Source organism: Echinops telfairi, unplaced genomic scaffold, assembly GCF_000313985.2.
Source record: "Echinops telfairi isolate 266 unplaced genomic scaffold, ASM31398v2 ScPeMD7_11;HRSCAF=52, whole genome shotgun sequence".
NCBI lineage: Eukaryota > Metazoa > Chordata > Mammalia > Afrosoricida > Tenrecidae > Echinops > Echinops telfairi.
The window spans coordinates 30003466-30024082 of NW_022103908.1; positions in this window are offsets into that span (position 1 = coordinate 30003466).

Consider the following 20617-nt stretch of genomic DNA (forward strand, 5'->3'; position numbering starts at 1 on the left):
AGTGAAAGGTGCTTTGAAGAATAACTGAACCTCTGAAATTCAAAGTAGCAAGTTTGCCAGAGATCCCCAATGTCCATCTCTTCAAATATTACCATTGACTCTCATAATAGTAATCCCGAACTCCTCTGGATTTCAACTATAAATCAGCAATCTGGAACCCAAACGTTTAGGGATGTCACTTTAATTTCTCGTTACTACATTGCAGGAAGCAGTCTTGATCAAGGGCAGTGATTCCAACAATGTGCTTGAACAGATACGAGCAAGCTCTAGTTAACATCCTTGAAGATAAATCTTGCTTAACTTAAACTTGAGGGCATGTCATTTTGAAAGAGGTATTATATAAATGTATCCTTTGGTCCCAGTTTGGAAGCACCTTTTTAGATGCTATTCACCATAAGCACAATTAATCTCTACAACATGCATATATTTAAGTTAAAAATGCATATAAAAAGCTCGAATCAATGTTGGGAGCTCCAAACTGAGGTTCATCAGGAAACATCTATAAGCAAAAGATATTTAGCATATGACCAATTCCATCTAACTTTGTTGGACTAAGTCAAGATTGAAATGAGATGTGAATACCTGGCAGTAAAGAATGATAGAATGGAACCACATATTGTCTCAACTTATTACACATTGCTTTCCTAGCTGGTACTTTGCTTTTCTGTTAAGTTTTAGATTATCTTTTATTTGGTTAAGTATAAATCAAGTTCTTGTTATAAACCTAGGAGTATAGTTGTTGCTTGATTAAAAAGAGTTCTGTTATTAGCAACCACCCTGCTGTTTTCCAAAAGAGCTTTACCATTTTTCATTGCCACCAGCAATAGACACGGAGTTTAATTTCTACACATTGTCGCTATTATTTGTTTATTTCTGTTTTTTCTTAAATCAGTGTTTTAGTTTATTCCACCCACAGAAAGTGAGATGGTTGAAATGGTTATTTCATGTTTTGAGTTGCACCTCTCTGATGGCTGATTGTGTGAACATCTTCTCTTGTGCTTGGCAGTCATTTGAAGATTCTCTTTGGGGGACTCCCTCTTTCATTTAATGATGGAGTTAATTTTTTTGTAGTTCCTAAGTTGTCAGTGTTTTATAGAATATAATCTGTTGCTAGAGTCTTGTCAGATGTATAGTTTGCAAAGAGATATGCCCAGCCAATAAATTGTCTTTTCACTGTATTTGTAAAATTTTAATTTTTTTGAGAATCTCTCTCATTATTTTGTTTTTTGTTGGTGGTGCTTTTGTTGTTATCTTAAATAATCAATTGTTGATAGTTTACCCTGACAGTTTTACACCTGCCTGTTCTCCAAATAATATTATGGGTGTGATTTGTACATGTAAATTATTAATTCAACTTGAATTTGATTTTGTGTATTGTGTGAGGTTTGCATCCTGTTTCATTTTTCTGCACGTGGATATCTAAATTTTTCAGCCATATTATTGAAAAGGTTCTTCTTTTTCCATCACTTGGACTTGACAAACCCTCAATAATTCAATGCTATCAAATAGGTTCCAGCTCATAACAATGGTGTAGAGGGTTTCTGAGGCTGTAAACGTTTCAAATACTTTAAAGAAGACTGTTGACATTTTGACTAGGCTACGTTGAATCTCAGAATTGTTTTGAATAGTACTGACATCCTAGGAACATTAAGTCTGATAATCCATGAACAGGAACATCTTTCCATTATTTAGCTTTTTTAATATTGTTTATTTTTCTTATATTTTTCAGTTTTATCCTATTATTGATTTCTACTTTCATTAAGTTGTGGTCAGAAAAAAATACTTTGTACCACATCAATTTCAAGACTTGTTTTGTGACTTCATGTGGGTTCTACCCTTGAGACCTGACATTAAATATATATTATGTTTATAGTCTAGATATCTTATGTATTCAAACTTTCTATTGCATTGTATACCTTTTTCTAGATATGTTGTCTAATATCCATGGTGCTATATTTAGGACAGCTACAAGTTATATTGATAAAGCGGCTGCAGTAACGGTCTTGAACTCAACAGTTGTTAGGATGGCGTGGGAACAGGCAATGTTTCATTCTGCTGTGTGTATGATTGCTATGAGTCAAACCTTCATTGATGGCACCTAATAACAACAGTTATTAATGTAGTACTACGTTTTTCTCCCTTTAATTCTACTAGTTATACAATTTGGTGCTCTGATATTGCTTGCATATATTTTTATGATTAGGAAATATTTGTGAATAAATTATACTTTTATCATAATTTATTCCCCAAAATATATCTTTATCTTCTTTTCATTGAAGGATACTTTTTCTCACATTACTATTGCAACCCCAGCTCTCTCTTGTTGTTGTTCTTCTGGGGGGGGGCATGGAATATTCCTCTGGCCCCCATACTTTCACTTTCAAACTAATGTGTCCTAGGGGTGTGGGTCTCTTATAAAATGCATATAGTGGGATCATGTTTACTTTGTTTCCTTTATCCAATCCACCACACTCTACCTTTGATTGGAAATGGTCCATCTACATTCACTGTACTTAATGATACAGTGATACGAAGTGACTCCCACCATTTTGTCAGGGTGAATCAGTGTGTTACTTCTTCCCTAGTTTTATCCTGTAATACTCTTTGATTTTTTTGTTTTTATTTTCTTCACCGCTAACACAAAGCACATATTACATTTTAGAGCTTGTATTTAAATATTCTTGGGTAAGTTAGTACCAATTTCTATATAAGTCTATTCTTTGATAAATCTTTTCCCTTTTTCAGTTGTGGTTATCACTAATTATGTACATATTTCATGTGCCCTTTAATTATATCTTTGCCTTCTGTATATATTATGAAAACAAAACTAAACAAAAGCCAATGAAGTCAAAAGTCTTTAGAAGTGTCAAGCATGCATACCTGAGTGGCAGCCCATATACATGCCCATGTATTGCTCTTTATTATGGATATTTCTTTTATGCGTAGTTTTGAATTACATCATAATGTTTGCTCTCCAATGTGTAGAACTCTCATTGGAAGTTTTGTAGGGTTCATTTTGTAGATATGAAATCTCAGTGTCTGTTTGTCTAGAAATGTTTTATTTGCACCCCCATTCTGGAAGGATTGTTTCATTAGGCGTAGCATTCTTGGTTGACAGCTTAAAATTGTAATTTTTTTTATTTATTTAAGCATTTTAAATACCTATTCAGTTGACTTCTGGCTTCCAATGCTTCTGAGGGAACCTCACCAACTCTTATTGTGAATCTTTGGTATGTGACTGTTTGTTTCTCTTACTGTTTTCAAGATCCCATCCTTATCTTTTGGGAGGACTAACTATGATTATCTGGATGTTGACTTCTGGGTTTATCTCCCCCAGAGTTGAATATCTTGTATTTGTATGCCCTTTGATAGATTAGAAGCCTTTTCTGACATTTTCCTTCAATATAGTTTTTTCCGTATTATATATTTTGAATATCCTTCTAAGATATTAATACCCTTCTAAGATAGACCTGGTGACAATCTGGATTTTACATTATGTGGGTATCCACAAGGTTCTTAGTTCAAATCCACTTAGTTCAAATCCTGCCACCTAGCGGAAAACTGAGGTAGCCTTTCCTGTAAACATCTGCAGCTTCAGAATCCCTGAGAGCAGTTGTACTCTATCCTATTGGATGAATGTTGGTTGAAATTAACTAGATAGTGGTGGTACGGTGATGATGACATTTACATTTGCCATTACTTGGATGTCCATATTGTTTCTTCTTGAAACATAATTCCATTAAACTTTTCAACTTTCTTGACTCTTCATTTTGTTTCTTTCCAATGTCTATAATTTAATTATATTATCCTCTAATTTTGGGATCCTTGGTAATGTAGGGGTGTACTCACGGTGTGGTATACTCAGTGATTCAAATCCACCAGGGATCGCTGGGAGAAGAATGAGGCTGTCTACGCCCTTAAAAAATGAAACTCCCAGAAACCCAAATGAGCTTTCTGTCCTATACGTTAGGGTCACTGCAAGCTACAATCAACTTGATTGCAATGTTGGAGATCCTCTAATTCAATTCTTCCATCTGCCTGATTAAATCCGTTGATAAATCCTATTGTTTATGATGTCAGTTGTTGTCCTTTTCTCTTGAAATATCCTTAATTTTAGATCCAAATTTTGTGCTTTCATTGTTTTCCTTATGTAGTAGTTACATAGTCTGTTGTCAATTTGAGTCATAATAATAAAGGGGTAAGGTTTAGCTTGTTGTGTGAGTCTGGGTGGACTAGAGAAACAAATCCATGGACACACATATGTGTATAAGAATGAGATTTATATACAAGAGGAATTGAACATTGAGAAAACATCCCAGCCCAGTCCAGATTAAGTCCATAAGTCCAGTGTTAGCCCACATGTCTGATACAAATCTATAAAGTCCTCTTCAGACTCATGAAACACATGCAATGATGCAGAATGTAGAAGATCACAGGCCAGTGGATAGAAAGTCTTTGGATCCAGTGGCATTGGAAACATAGTGCTGGCAGGGGTCTCCGCATGGCTTCTCCAGCACCCAGGGCTGCTTCAGGGTAGGTCCATGTGCCTTGTCAGCTGCTATGTCTCCCAGGGTGTGAGCAGAGAGTCTCCCACCTCCAAGAAGGAAAAAACGGAATTCCCAGAATCTGTAGTGGAAGGCTATGCCTTCACAGAAGCCTCATCTGATTGACAGGCTAGACTCCACCCCTACACGCTTAATACTTAAATTGACAATTATATAACTACCACACCTGTCAAACAGGTTGTGGCTTGATGACCTCATTTTGAGGCACTAAGGAGATAAATAGCTTGCTGGTGGTAGGACACTTGCACACTCCTTGTAAGACATGCTTACTGACAAGACACATGGAGCTATGCTAGAGCCCTGGAGCAGTAGGAGCCATGTGGAGACCCTGTCAGTGCCGAAATGTTTCCAATGCCACTGGATCCACAAGAGTTTCCACCCACTGGCCAGTGATCTTCTACATTCGGTGTCATTGCTTGTGTTTCATGAGTCTGAAGAGGAATTTAAAGATTGGTATGGAACATATGGACTAATATCAGACTTATGAACTTGATGTGGACCGGGCTGGGTTATTTTCTCCATATTCAATTGCTCTTGTGTATAAAGTTCTTTCTTTATTTTTTTATTTTTTAAATCATTTTATTGGGGACTTGTACAACTTATCACAATCCATACATACATCCATTGTGTAAAGCACAATTGTACATTTGTTGCCATCATCATTCTCAAAACATTTGCTTTCTGATAAAGCTCTTTCTTAAACACATCTGAGTGTCTCTGGGTTTGTTTCTTTAGTCTACTCAGACTAACACATTCTTTTAGAATTTGTTTATGCTTTTATTTAGCTTTTAAAATTGTGCTTAATGTTAATATATTCTATTGTCTAATGTTCTTTCATTATTTTGCCATGCCTATATGCTTTCACAATCTCTATCATATTCATTTGGGCTTGACATTATTTCTCATTCCTTTTGAATCTTGGGAATATTTTCTGGAATATTTAAATGATTGAGAATGTTAAATTTCTCAGTTTCCCCCATATTTGGTGCCTTTGTCCACCCTACTTTCTTCAAGAGACCGTCTGGTAGTTAGAACCTTCTGTCTTTTACTTATCAGTGTCTCTCCCTCTCTGTGATAATTCTTACTCCCTCCTTGTTTAATTGAGGATTAACAGTTCCAGATCTAATTTTCCAAGTTGCAATCTCTCCCAAACACACTAGAGAATATAGAGTCCAGTTTGTCTAACAATGGATGCTATCATTTTTGCAAAATACTGTATAGTAATTAATATGCCCACTGGGGCATAACAGTTTCTCTAAATATTACTCCCTTCCTTTCTCTGTTTATGCCATCACATTTTTAGTCAGAATGCCTATACCAAGTATGGTTCTTCAAGCCCCTACAGCTTTTCCTTCCCTGTTCCTTGTGGACTGATTACATTTGAATTGGTTTCAGGGAAAGCACTGTTTCAAAATGAGGGGGCCTTGGTTCTCACCAGAAGGAACTCTAAAAGACTTATTGTGTTAATTTCAGAGCCTGAGTGGGTCTTTGTTGGTCAGGGGAGCAGTCGACATTTAGATTGTCCACCTCTTGACACCATTCTATGGCACTTTCTGTAGGAGCAAACAGCAGTGAACATTTACCGTTTCGATCTGTGTAATCACACTCTGAATGGATCCACCAGGAGGCTCTCTCCATCGCATGTCAGCTGTAGATGATACCTCCACTCAAGAGATCTGCTTCTTAGCACCCAACAGCCTGAGTCACCAGTCCTCAGCATCTAATATAATAATGTGGTAGTTACATAATCTGTGTCAATTTGGGACTTGAGAAGATTAAGAGTGAAGGAGTGGAGTCTAGTCCATCAATCAAATCATAGCCAATGAGACCTGTGTGTGGGCATGGCTTTCTCCTATGAATTCTGGGAAATCTGGGTTTATCTCCTTAGAGGCAGGAGACACACTCTCCCTCTGCTCACTTTCTGTGAGACATCCCTGAGGACCGGACACATGGCACTATGCTGATAGACCCTGCGGCCTGGGAACTAAAGAAGCTATGTAAAAATCCCTGCCAGCACTGAGATGCTTACAACAACGCCACTGGCCTGTGATCATCCTGCATTCGATGTCATTGCATGTGTTTCGTGAGTCTTAAGAGGACTTTATAGATCGGTATCAGACATATGGGCTAATCAGTTTTATGAGGTTGGACAGCACTGGGATGCTGAGATGCTTTCTGAATGTACAATTACCCTTTATACAAAACTCTCTTACACACATATGCATGTTTATGAATTTGTTTTTCTAGTCTACCTGGACTAACATAAAGGCTGTGCAGGAAGATCCATAATTATCCCTCGGGAGCCCTGGTTTGTTGGCTGAGCCCTGGTTTATGGGGTGTACAGAGAGTGGTTTAGGCTGAATACATTGGGTTGATTTTCTAGAGAAGCCAAAGAAGATATATAAATGTCTTACATAGTTATAGAAATGGTTAAGTCGAGATTACTTATCAGATATTATGCTGGAGGCTTTCCCTGGTTGGCATGACAACCTGGGGTTGTGGAGGTGGGAAATCAGAGGCCAGTGAAGGCCAATGGATCAGTAGATCTGATGTAATTGCAGGCCATGGAGAGCTCACAGCATCAGCAGGCACTGCCATGGACTGCGGGCACACATTCCAAGAGACCAGATGCAGACTTCATGGCGTAGCGAGGAAGGAAGGAAAAGGAAGCAGCTCTCCACAGCACCTCGTTTATAGATATCAGGAGACATCATCAGGCTCTGTCCTATATCTTATGTGGGAGAATTTACTGGGAAACCATGGAGAATCCTGGTCAGGCCAAGCTGACCACAAAACAAACAAACAAAAAACACTAGCTATAGTTTTATAAGATCAGCAGTTCATATCAACCAGCCCCTCCCCAGAAAAAAGATGAGACTTTCTACCCCCACAAAAAATTACTATCTCAAAAACCCACAGAGACAGTTCTACTCTGTCCTACGGGGTCACTGTGAGTCAGAATACACTTGGTGGCAGTGAGCAAGATCACAAGGGGACAAGTAGATTGATGTTCAAACAAGCATACTCCATTGTGGGAGTCGTCTTTTACAGTTTGCAAGAGCCTATCACACAATCGTTACCAAGTGGTGATGGGGTTGTCATGTCCTGCTCAGATCCCCAAGGAGGACTGACGTACCGCTCTCAGAGTCCCTCTGACAGATTGAAGGCTATTAGTGCAGCCTCCACTCAAGAATCCGTCCCAGCTCCCAGAAGCATTAGTCAGCAATCCGCAAGGCCAAATGAAGCGGAAACAGAGCGAAATAATTGACTCCACGGGAAGTTTGCTTTACCGGTTCCGGGGGTTAGAGTCTTACGGTACTCTGTGGTGCTCAAGGAGGTGAGTAGACTGAGGGCTATGGGAGCGTCACCTTTATGGGAGCACACTGCAGAAGCTTTCTGTAGCAATTCAAACAGGCTGTGAGGGACAATGTCTGGGTGGAGTAGGGGCCGTCACGCTACAAACAGACCAACATCAAGATCTAGCTTCTTATTAAAAGAGGTTCTGTGTAGTACAATGACTGTGGGTGTTGCCCCCAATAAAAATCTCCATTTCTTAGACAGAGCAGTCCTCAGAACAAATAGACAATAGCTGATTCTGTACAATCCTTGCGGCTCTTGTTTGTTTTATAGGCCTCAATTTGGGGGTAGAAGGGAGGCAAGTGGAGGGTTGACTATGAGAGCAGTGTAGACTACTGCACACATCTTCAGTCACAATTTATAGTAGGCTGGCAACCAACAGGGTCTGCTATGTGACATATGTGCATATACCACATGAACTACTCTGAGATCCATCTCATTGATTTTACGGCAAAAGCTTGGAGTTCTGTCTTTTCATATAGGTAGAGATTGTGTGGGTTACAAAAGTTGACCCTTTTGGGGGGGGCTTATACACTAGTTCACAGCATCTGATAGCCTATGTGGCTGTGGGAGGGTTGGATGAGCTGGGACAACAATGTTCCTACTGTGTGCCAACAGCCCAGTTACACTTCCCTGTGGCTTTGCTCTCCTCCCCAACTGAGAGACCCAATATCAAGCTCTACTCCTTTGTTATATTACTTGGTGTGTGTGTAGAGGGGGGGGGTGTAGAGATAGAGAGAGAGGGAGGGAGAGGGAGAGAGAGAGGGAGAGAAAGAGAGAGAGAGAGAGGTTTGGAGGAATGCTTTTTTTATACTGCCATCTTTCCAAATTCTTCAGTCACTGTGCTCTTTATTATGAAACAAACTATCTGAGAATCAAATAAAGTAGCATCCGACATAACTTGGCCTAGTCTCCTTAGTGAAAATGATGTATTATGAACAGGGGGTCTGGCGGTGCGTTGGGATAAGTGAACGACTAACCGCAAAGTCAGCGTTGGAGCTTTCTGCTCCCTTAAATAGTCACAGGCTTGGAAATATCAGAGAGGGCAGTTCTTCCCTGCCCTGTAGGGTAGATGGGGGTCAGAATAGATCCAAGGGTGATTCATTTTCTTAGTTATAGCTCAAGTCATTTATATTGTAGACAGAATCTATTGTCTTTATTTACTTCTGACACTTGGCTCCTGGATGAGCAATGGACAACCATTTATAATAAGAATCATTCTCTTATCATTTATCTCGGTTACAGCTTTCTACTTCTGCTCTTCAGCTCTGACACTGCTTGGAAAAGACCAAACCAAACTCCAAACTCACTGCCATTGAATCAATGCTGACTCGTTGCGACCCCTCTAGGTTTTTAAGGCTATAACTACTGACAGTGATAGAAAGCCTATTCTTTCTTCCAGAGCTGCTGGTGTTTTTGAACTGCCAACCATGCAGATTGGAGCCCAGCACATAACCACTACACTGCCAGCCCACTAAATGACCCATAAGAAAACACCCTTGTTTCCATAAATTATCTACTGAATGTGCTGATGGAAAAGAAACCCAAAAGCATCACAACACACATAAGACATATCTCTCAGCTGTTTTCTATTCATCATATCGAATGAGAAAAAAATAATGAATACAATACATTGTCTTAAGGAACACGGAGCCATACCACATATGAAAAACATTGATCTTCCTTAAAAGATGATACATATAGGGTCATAATAGGAATTAGTTACACACATAACATTTAGTGAGAAATAATCCACATTCAAAACTCATACAGTATATGGGAAAATTGATAGGTAGATGGACAGATATATAGGTTAATATCAATTAACCAAATAATTAACACTAGCAAAAACTAAACCAAGCAAACAAAAATGAATATTTTCTATGCTGTGATAACAATTAAATCAGCGTTAGGTCAACTGGAAATACGCAACTTACACTGGTAAAGAATTAATTAAAATTGAATCATATTCCATATCTATTAAAATGTTTATGTAAAATAAGTTTATCTGCAAATAGCTTCTTGATTGCCTTTTACCTCATCATTAAAAGAAAGCACAATAAAAATATGTCTAAAATTGTATTCTATTTATTCTTCCAGGTGCACCTGGGATGAGGAATTTCATATTAATATCAAATATCTTGCAGCTTTGAAAGAAAAGTTTTAAAAGTATACTTAATATTGTGGGGGAAATGACAAGATAACAGAGTATTGGTTAAGTAATGTACTGATTTGCTAACTGAAGACTTAAGACATGTTCTATATATTGAGACTAGACAGTTAAAGTAAGAGAGAACCATAGGAGGATAAGGTCAGAGATAAATTAACCAGCTATTTAAAATGCCATTGTTTATAAAATGTGAATACTAAAAGTAGCACACTTAAAAGTGAGAGAGCTATGGTTTGCTGATACCTGGCAGTAAATAGCCCTATAAATGCTCCTTTCGAAATTTTAAACATTTGCAGATAATGCTGATCCCAAATATTGATCAGGGTTAGCAACTATCTACTCTTGTCAACCTCCCAAGGAAGAAGGGAGCCATGGAGAAGGCCAAGGCCCAGAATGGGTACTTCTGGTTTGTTTGCTGGGTGTGCTGCAGTTTGCATTATAGATCTCTTCCATCAGACTGTCTACAAACTCAGAAATTTCCAAGGTCATTTGAAGAAAGATTTAAGTCCTTTCTGTTCAATGCCAGCATGTTTTTGTTAACTGCCATTCATATCGGCCCCCACCCCATGGGAATGATATGAAGAACAGAAAAAAAAATGTTTCCTGAATATGGATTGGGCCACTGTTACCATAGAGTTCCAACTGGTTTCTTTTATAAATAGTAGTGTAGATTTCTTTTTTCCTAGACAGTTCTAACCTGGAAGTTCTGCTGAAATTTCTTCATCATGAGACCACATAGAAGACTATACTGACAAATGGGTGTTAAGCATGAGGTGTGTTGGTTAGGCATCAAACTTAGGTCTAACGTATGAAAAACAAAAATTCTACTACTAAACCATCAATTTCTCACAGGTATCCAGATATGTGGCTTTAATTTAAATAGAAAGGGATCATTAGACTCTGTATAAGAATAAGGAAATATGGATTAATCTCTCAAACAAAAAGAAGTTAGTGATATTGTATTAAGAAACATTGATTTGTTAAATTTTATTTATTGAGAACTAAAGTTTTGTATTTTCAGCAACCATTGTTCAAGTTTGCAACTGCAAAGTTTACATAAAAATAACATTTAAAACTGGCTTTAAAAATACTTAAACTGATTTTCAAATGCTAATATATATGGTAAGAACCAAGCAACAGATGGAATAAACAGTAGGCAGACAGAAATTGAAAAATTATATTTGATTAGCTCAAGTAATGCCATCTGACATCCAGTTATGAAATTATAACAGATCCATCTCCATCTGAGATCAATTGGTAAAGGCAATAACAAGTTGAATAAGGATGTTTTCTTTATAAATTGTCAATTTTAAATCATTTTGGTTGATACTAGCATCCCTTCTCCAGAGATTCAGTCCTGAAATGAAAAAAAAACCAAAATATTTTATAATTTAACTCATTAAAATATACTTGGGTAAATAATGTCAATGTTTTATTGGCATAAATCAACTGTACAGAGAGCAATAAATAAAACTCTCATATACCTATTAGGAAAATAATACCATGTCATCTTAGGCATTTTTGATAATAATTTTAATCCAACTCCCATCATTACAAGAGGCCTACAGTCAATAAAGAACCCCAATAAAGCACTGAGCTGCTCTTCAGAACATCAGAGATTCTAATCCATTAGTCATTCAATGAGACAAAGATATGGTACTAGACTTCTATAAAGATTCATGGCTTTGAAAACCTAATGCGATGGTTCCATTCTTCCCTACAGGGTCAATTGATTTGAAATCAACTTGATGGCAATAGATTTTAACAATTGCTATCATTTATGCAAATTTGAATTTCAAAGTAGAAAGCAAGAATGCCCCAAATTATATATTTTCAGTGCTGTCTTGATTAAGCTTATTAGATTTGGGAGTAGAATTTGAATGGCCACTAAATATCTTAGGAATAGTACCAATTATATATATATTTTTCTGTAGTATGGTGAGATAACACAATGACAATTTTAATGTATGAATGAGCACAATGAATTATTTGAATCATTTGCTTATGCCAATCTGTAGATTACAGTAATAACACACTTTCTTAAAAATATGGAGTTTGTTCATAATGAGTTGACGTGAGTCAGAATAGAATTAATCTCTATGAATTTGTTTTTGTGTAAATTTCTAAAGAATGGAAAATAAATGAGGCTATACAGAAAATAATGAGCAACTGTCACCACAAGCACTGTTTGTAATTGTTTTAATCCCACTCTTAAATAAGAGACCAAAAAATCTAGACATCTTGAAATTCTTTTTGAGAATCAAAGTTGACTGCTTATTTTCCTCTTAAAAGATTCAAACCCTCAGCTGCCATTAGAGACTGATTAACATCATGTATTGGTTTTACTCAACAAAGAGATTCTAGTATTCTCTTTTATAAACCTACTAGTAAATGAGCTTAGAAATATATATATCTTTAAAATATACTGAACTCTTCAGCATGCTTATCACAGGAGTATCATAGAAGTTATATGTGTAATTCATGGTATTCATTCTTCAGGCTCAAAAACCATGCTGTGAACTCAGAAAAGATTAATTAATACAGGTGTTATTACTGAAAAACTTAAGAATCTTGATTCCCTAATCATCCCACTTCTCACCAAACCTTGGAGTTGTGTGCAATAGTCCCTTGATTTTATGATTAATGCTAAATACATCTTTTACGGCATGTAAATATCACAGTAAACCATTTTCATATGCCCGTGTCCCAACTGAGTCATGTCCCACCAAATATGAAGATCCTGGAGGCAGTATCCCACGGGCTTCCCTTCGCTTATATTATGGGGTAGCCTCCACTGGGAGGACGCAGTTCCTCTTCAGTCACAGCTAGATTTCCCTCTGACCGTAGAGGCCCATCCTTTCGGCACCTTCTCTGGCAAACATTCTGCTTCCATTCGTTAGGCCTTCATTACCGTTCGAAGCTACGCATAAGGTTTTCTGCAGCTTCTTCTTCCACAGTGGGCAGCCAATTTGTTTCTTATACCCTCTTCTTCATCTGGAAGTTCCTCAGAGAGTAACACTGCTGGCATTTTGATCCAGTACCATAGCATCCAGCACTTCAGCAACACGGATTCCACCGCAGTACCACACATTGATGGGACAGGTCCCAAAGGAAGGAGAAAGAGCAGGAAAAGATTTCTTAGGAATAGGAACTTGGAAAGTGTGAAGTATGAATGTCAGAAAATTGGAAGTCATCAAAAATGAGATGGAACTAGACATGAGTGAGCTAACATGGACTGGTATTGGCTAATCAGAATCAGAAAACCTTATGATGTACTGTGGCAGAAATGATACAACCAAGAGGAATGGCATTTCTTCTGTTGCCGAAAAGGACATTGCAAAATCAATCTTGAAGTATGAGGTACCCTGTGATAGGATTAGATCTATCAGCATTCAAGGAAATCCAGTTAATAAAAGTAGTATTCAAATTCATGCATCAACCACAAACACTAGTGATGAATAAATTAAGAAGTCTACCAATGTATTCAGTCTGAAATTGATCAAATCTACAATCAAAATTCATTGATAATTATTGGTGATTAGAATGTAAAAGTTGGAAACAGAGGAATGTGCAATAGTTAGAAAATATGGCCTAGTATGAAAATGAAGCTGGATTTGAATGATGGAATTTTGCAACATCAACAGCTTACTCATAGCAATACCTTTCAACAACACAAAAGGAAACTATACACATGGACCTCTGCAGATGAAATACTTAGAACTTGAACTGACCGCATCCGAGGGAAGAGATTATGGACAATAGGAACGTGTGCGGGAAGTTTAATCAGATCTCAGTTTGATTGGAGGGGAAAGAGATAAATGGCTCTGCAAGACCCACCCTTTCTCTCTTGCTCCCTGGTGATCGGACCAGCATACTGCTGCTTTTAGTTAGTTCTTTGCCTCAACCTGTGTGCTATACTACCTGTGAGCCAAACCAACCTGCGGGTCATGTCAATAGAGCTAGAGACTCCTTCAAGGCCTCACAACTGGAAGAGCAGATAACATCACAATAAATGGAGAAAAGGCTGTAGTTGTCAAGGATTTCATCTTGCTGAGAACTCTAATCAATGCTCATGGAGGCAGCAGTCAAGAGATCAAAAGACTTAATCCATAGTCTTTTATGTCGGTAAATCTGCTGCAAGAGGCCTCTTTAGAGTACTGAAAAGTAACAAGGTTACACTGAGGATGATGGTGCACCTAACTCAAGCCATGGTCATTTTAATAGCCTCATATGCATGTGAAAGTGGCGCATTGAGTAAGCAAGACTGAATTAGATCTGACACATTAGAATTATAGCAATAGTGAAGAATGTTGAAAGTAACACGGACTGCTACAAGGATGATCTGTCATGGAAGAAGGAAGTATAGGCAAGCGTGCTCAAGGATGCAAGACGTCGTCTTGCATAATTTGGACATGTCAGTGAGATTAGTCCCCGGAGGAGGACACCATGTTTGGTGAATTAGAGGGGGAGTGAAGAAGAGGAAGGCCCTAAAGGAGAAGGATAACACTAGGGGTTCAACGAAGAGATCAAGCCTAGGACCAATTGTCAGGACTGCACAACACTGGGAAGTGTGTTGTTCTCATGTGCACAGTGTCGCTTTGGGTGGAAATGACTCCACGGTCCTTTAGAAGAACAACATGCTTGAGTAGATTATGTATTCTCTGAGATTTCTAATTCTTCTGTACTCAATCTAATATAATATAGCATATTGCCAATAAAATCAATCACTTATTTCTAGTTTCATTTTTACTCATTGCCATTAAGTCAATTCTGACTAATAGTGACTCTATATAGGTTTCAGAAGCTGTAAATCTTTGTAGTAGCAAACAGCTTCATCTTTCTCCTGACAGAGAGCTGGGAAGTTTGAACCTCTGACCTTGAGGTTAGTAGCCCTTTGTGTAACTGACAGTGTCAGTAAGGCACCTTACTTCCATATTAGCAATTTTAAACTGCTTTTTTTTAAAAGGAGTTGATTAATAGACACATATCCACTATCAATTTGTGTGCAGATATATGTCTTTACTTGAGTAGCAGGTATGATTGTTAGCCCAATTCATGCCTACTACTCAACAGTATGCCATCATTTTACCAGAGAAAAAGAAAATTCAAAAGATATACAATTTGAAATAATGTAAGAGAGAAAAAGCAAGAAAATGAAGGAAAATTCAATCATTTAAAATTACTGCATTTAAATAATTACTAAGGTATCCGTAATTGAACATATTTTTCCAATTTATAACAATCAGTATGTTTGATATTTTAATAGTAAACATAAAAAGAAAATTATTTTATATGATCTGATTTAATCAGCTATTATTTCATGTACTATAAAGAAAGAACACTAGCAGCATAAATATAAATATAACCCATACTGAATGGTTAGAAAGTACTTTTTTATAGTTGATAAATTAAGTTTATTTATATCTATATATAGCTGAGCAATATTCATTGAACATTTAAAATGTGCAAATCTATTTTAATTTTAAAATTAACTAAGCAATTTAATTCTAATAACCAGTATGTAAACTATGATCATTTATTTAATGTTGCTGTTGTTCACAGATGTTTAAAAAAAGGTACACAGAGGTGAGGTTTGGATCACAGCGTTGTTACTGGAGAGAGGAGAATTGATAGTTAATTTACAAAGATATAGCATGGTTAGAAAATGAAACATATATATTACCTATATTTAAAAAAGAGACAATGTAAGACCAAAAATTAGTGATTTACCTATCATGACATATGTGTACTTTGGATGGGTTTGGTGGCGCTAAACTCCGTTAAGTTCTTATTTATTGCAGTAAATGTCCGTGCCTGCTGACATAGGCATCTTACTTAACAAAAGGGTCATAAGAGCAAAGAAAAAGTAACCATCAAATTATTTTTCTTTGCAGAGTGAGGATGTGGATTGAATGTGTTAGACATTTTATTCTAGAAAAACAAACCAGCGAAGCTCATCTACGATTAAGAAAGAACTTCGTGTCAAGAAGCAGCTAAAAGATGCCCCAGCAATTCAAGGACCCTCTTCAGGAGCATGTAGCTGTAGGCCGATGACACTGATACTTGAAGAGAGAAGCAAAGGCATTACTGGCCAATGAGTGCAGTGTCACGTGGATACCAGATTGGTGGGAGCAGGGGAAGGAGCCAACAGCTCTCAGGGAGAGGCGGCCCATATGGGGCCACTGCTGGAGGCAGACACAGAGTCCCAGTGATATCCCAGTAAGGAGCAATACAAAGTGGCAGAGAGAAAGAGTGTGTGTGTTTGGGGGGGAAACGCGAGCGGGGGGAGGGATCTCGGTTTCTTCTATATAAGAAGGCCACACCTCCAAAGAGACATCAACAGGCTGTGACCTGATTGACTATTTGGTTTCTACACCTTTGTTTTCATACAAATTGCAGTTCACACAAATCATCCAACTACCACATGATAGAACACTACTGCTGTTTTTCACGATGGGAGTGTGTTATACAACGTGACAATATTACTTGTGTATTCGTTTAAAAAATGAACTACATGCCTTCTAAAATATAAATTTAATTAAAACAAAACATTTAAATGAAATAAATAAGAAATAAATAAGAATTGTTCTTTTGGTTTGATTGCTTGTTTTTGTTTTGGGGAGGGAAGTGCCACAGCTTTAAAAGTTCCCCGATGCCTTACCTTGTCATACTTGAAGGCAAGTTTGAGTGGCTATAAAACAAGGAAGAGTAAAAGTTAACCTAACTTGGATTCTTCTGTAATATACAAGTTAGTTTCAAGTAAAACAAACACACAACTTTAGACCAAAACAAACATAGATTTTAAAAGTCTTCAATAACTTCAGTTCATCGTTAAAACTCAACAGAAGTAACTAGCCATTTATAACTTCCATCTCTCCATTTTTATCATTTGTTGATATAAATTCAAATTCTAAGTGAATGAATTCCTAAGAAAGGTTGACAGGGTTTGTTGAGAATTGGCTAAAATATAGGTCATAATATTCAAATAAAAATGTTAAACTCTTCCAATGTTTGCTCCTTTTATTTCCTTCATATTGAAATATTTCACCTTATATCTTCAAAATGGCTAAAACTATCTTATAATATAGCATTTTTTTTGATTTTTATTTATCTGTAACCTTCATTTCATTTTTCCTTGGACTCTAAAACTTTCATTCCCTTTTATGCTCTTTTCTCAAGGTTGCCTTTCATGAGTGGACATAACTTGTGCTATAACTTGTAATTGAGCTTGAAACACTCTTTATAGCTTAGTTGTAAGCCTGTCATATGCTGGACCAAATCAAAAGGACTTATGATGCCAAATTCTACAGCTAATTTGTTTTTAAGGACTAGTGATATCATGAAGTTACAGAGTTTGCAAGAAAAAAAGCATATTCTAAAATGTAAGAAAATATATCTGATGTATAGAAATGTAGCTATTCATTCATTTTAGATGGAAAGTGTGTTGTTTAGCTGTTCAGATATCTTAAATTTCCTTTATTTAAAATGTTTTAAAACACTCCTAAATATGCTTTAAGACTTATTTTAAAACATAACACAAATGCGTTGTTTTCTGTGTAAATAAACTCAATCTTCAATTTATTGAGTTGACCTTCTAGAAAATATTTGTAAAATACAAAACAAAAAAGCCAGCCTGTTAAAAAAAACTTCAGGTATCTGAAATGAAGACAAGTGAGGTATTTTTCTTGCAACTGAATACACTATGCATGGTCATCATTTTTACATGTCTCATCCCGAATTGTGTATATTAAAACTAACTAGTCCTGAACTTGGCTTCTGAAAAGAACAAATCCAGCCTGAATAGCAGTTTGGGGGGTATTGGAAGGAGGAAAAAATGTACATTCTTTGTATTTAATTGATATGACAAAGGACGGGTAAGAAGAAAATGAAAAATGTCCTTCAGTTCTGAAGAAAATGCATTGTTTTGTAAGATATTTTTTAAAATGATATCTTGTGTTTTATTTAATGAGGTTGAATTGGTGTTACTTTGTCTCCATTTGCCATCATTATAACAAGAAAGCATTCGTTATATTCAAAATTAAGAAAAAGTACAACTTAATGCTTCTAAATAACAATAAAACCAAACTCATTACCACTGAGTTAATACCAACTCATATGACCCTATAGAATTGGAAAGAGCTACCCCTGTGGGTTTCTGAGTCTCACCTTTTTCCTGTGGATTTCTGGTGGTTAGCAGCACGATTCATAACTACTATTTTTTTTTAATAGATATCTTATGAGGAAAATTTAGGTTTCTTCTGAGATAAGGAGATTTTATTTATGTAGTCAAAGTTTTCCTAATTTCTCTATAGTTCATCAAGTTTTCAAAATTGTTGAAAGACATAAAATATTAAAGTTAAATTAATTAAAGTTAGATATTAAAAGACATAAAATATTAAAGTTAAATTACACTCATAAGAATCATTACATTAAAAAGCATCATTACATTTATTATTATATTATTACTTTAACATTACATTTATATATTAGAAGAAATTAAACCATGGTTTGAAATTTCACCATTAAGAATGCAGAATTGGAATATAATTTGCCAGATTAAAGCCAAACAATTAAATTAAATTAAATTAAAACTACTTTTAACTTTGAGTTTGTATTAAATGTACTAGTCATAGTACTAACTTGGTTTGTACAGCATACATGTGAATACATATTTCAAGGTTATATATAGAATACCATCATGGTTCTTATAAATAAAAAAGGATAGCAGTAAAAACTGCTTTCAAATACTTTTTACTTTAAAATAACAGAAAAATATCTCTGAAAATTTTAATAAAAAAATAATAATGATTGATGTCTTTGTATCAGGGGCCAATGAACTATAAGATACACAAGAACAAACATTCCCAAAGACACTTCATGTTTTGATATATGAAATAGTGTTACACAATAATGTTGACTGTTTTTTATTCTCAATACTTGTAACTGAATTTATTGACAATTGATAAAATATAACGTGCGAACCAGTTCTTACTGCTGTCCTTTTTTATTTCTTAAAATAGGAACACATAAAATAAAATATACAAAAATTCCATATTAAAAGAGTTTAATTACTGTAAAAGAAAACAATGTATACAGTCATTAGATAGGTTGATCAGTCCATATGCGATTTTGTCAGACTGATGAAATTTCTTTGCGGTTCAGTTGTGTAATGATCTCTAAAGAGATCATTTTTTAAGATAAAATACTTTCATATTTGAAGGTAAAATACGGCAGTGATAGAAAGAAATATTTTTCCAAATATTTTACTCTAACAAATTTCTTTTGGAGACTGAATTTAGCCTTAACAAAAATTAATAATCATTTAAATAACAGAAAGATCTGTCATAAATCACATTTCAAAAATATTTAATGCAATGCACTTCATTGATAGCTTACTGTACTTGAAGATTTTTGTAATTTATGTAACAACATTGAAATAGGAGATTTTGCTGAATCTGACCATAGTACATTTTAGACCAGTACTCCTTTGTCAATTTGTAGAAATGATGGGTTTCATGATGCTGTGATGCTGGAAGTTTTGCTGGTGGTTTTCAAATACTGCAGGGCCATCTATGGTTAACACAGCTGACAAACTAACACACTAAAAAGAAGGAATAGAGGTATTAGCTAATTAAAATCTGATGAGAGACAGTGGAACATGTTCTGATATAAGGACAGGAAATGAGGCACTCCGGTTGAAAGGTACTGACATACTACTGGGGAAGAGCTGCCACCTCACAGGAAAATCAACATTAATAACATGGATGAAGGAGAGCTTTCAGGACATACATTTGCTATGGACCATGTCTCAAACTGAGAAGGAAAAATTTGAAAAATCCTTTAATACTAGCACATAAAACAGATGAAATATGAATCTAAGAAAATTGAAAGTAGTTAAAATGTGTTGTAATACATAAAGCTCAATACCCTAAGTATTATAGAATTGAAATGGAATTAGCCTATTTTGGTCTATGTCATAAATAAACATTAAAGAGAAATTCTTACACATTCACAGTCAAAAATAATATTTCAATATCCAGCCTGAATTACAATTCTGACAGTGATAGGATTACACCCATAAACCTACAAAGAACATCACAAACATGACTATTATTTAATTCTAGGCACCGAACACTAATATAAAAAAGGAAATTGAGAAGTTTTGATAAGTCCTATAGTCTGAAATTGATCAGACATAAAGTCAAAGTCATGATGCACTGAAATAAATGATAATTGGAATGTGAATGTTGAAAACAAAGGTGAATCAATTAGTTGGAAACTATAGCTGTAGTGATAGAAATGGTGTAGATCATGTTATAAATTAACTTTATATAATTATTTGAGAGGTTTAGTAAGCTAAAGTTTCACCTGATCATCTGAATGAAATGTACTTTTCTCCCCTAACATCTAAGGATACTGTCTATTATTTAAATTATCAAAAATGACTCCATAAATTAAAATTATTTTAATACTTGTAGGCTTTATTTCATAAAATTCTCTTTTGATCTAAATACATTTACCTTAG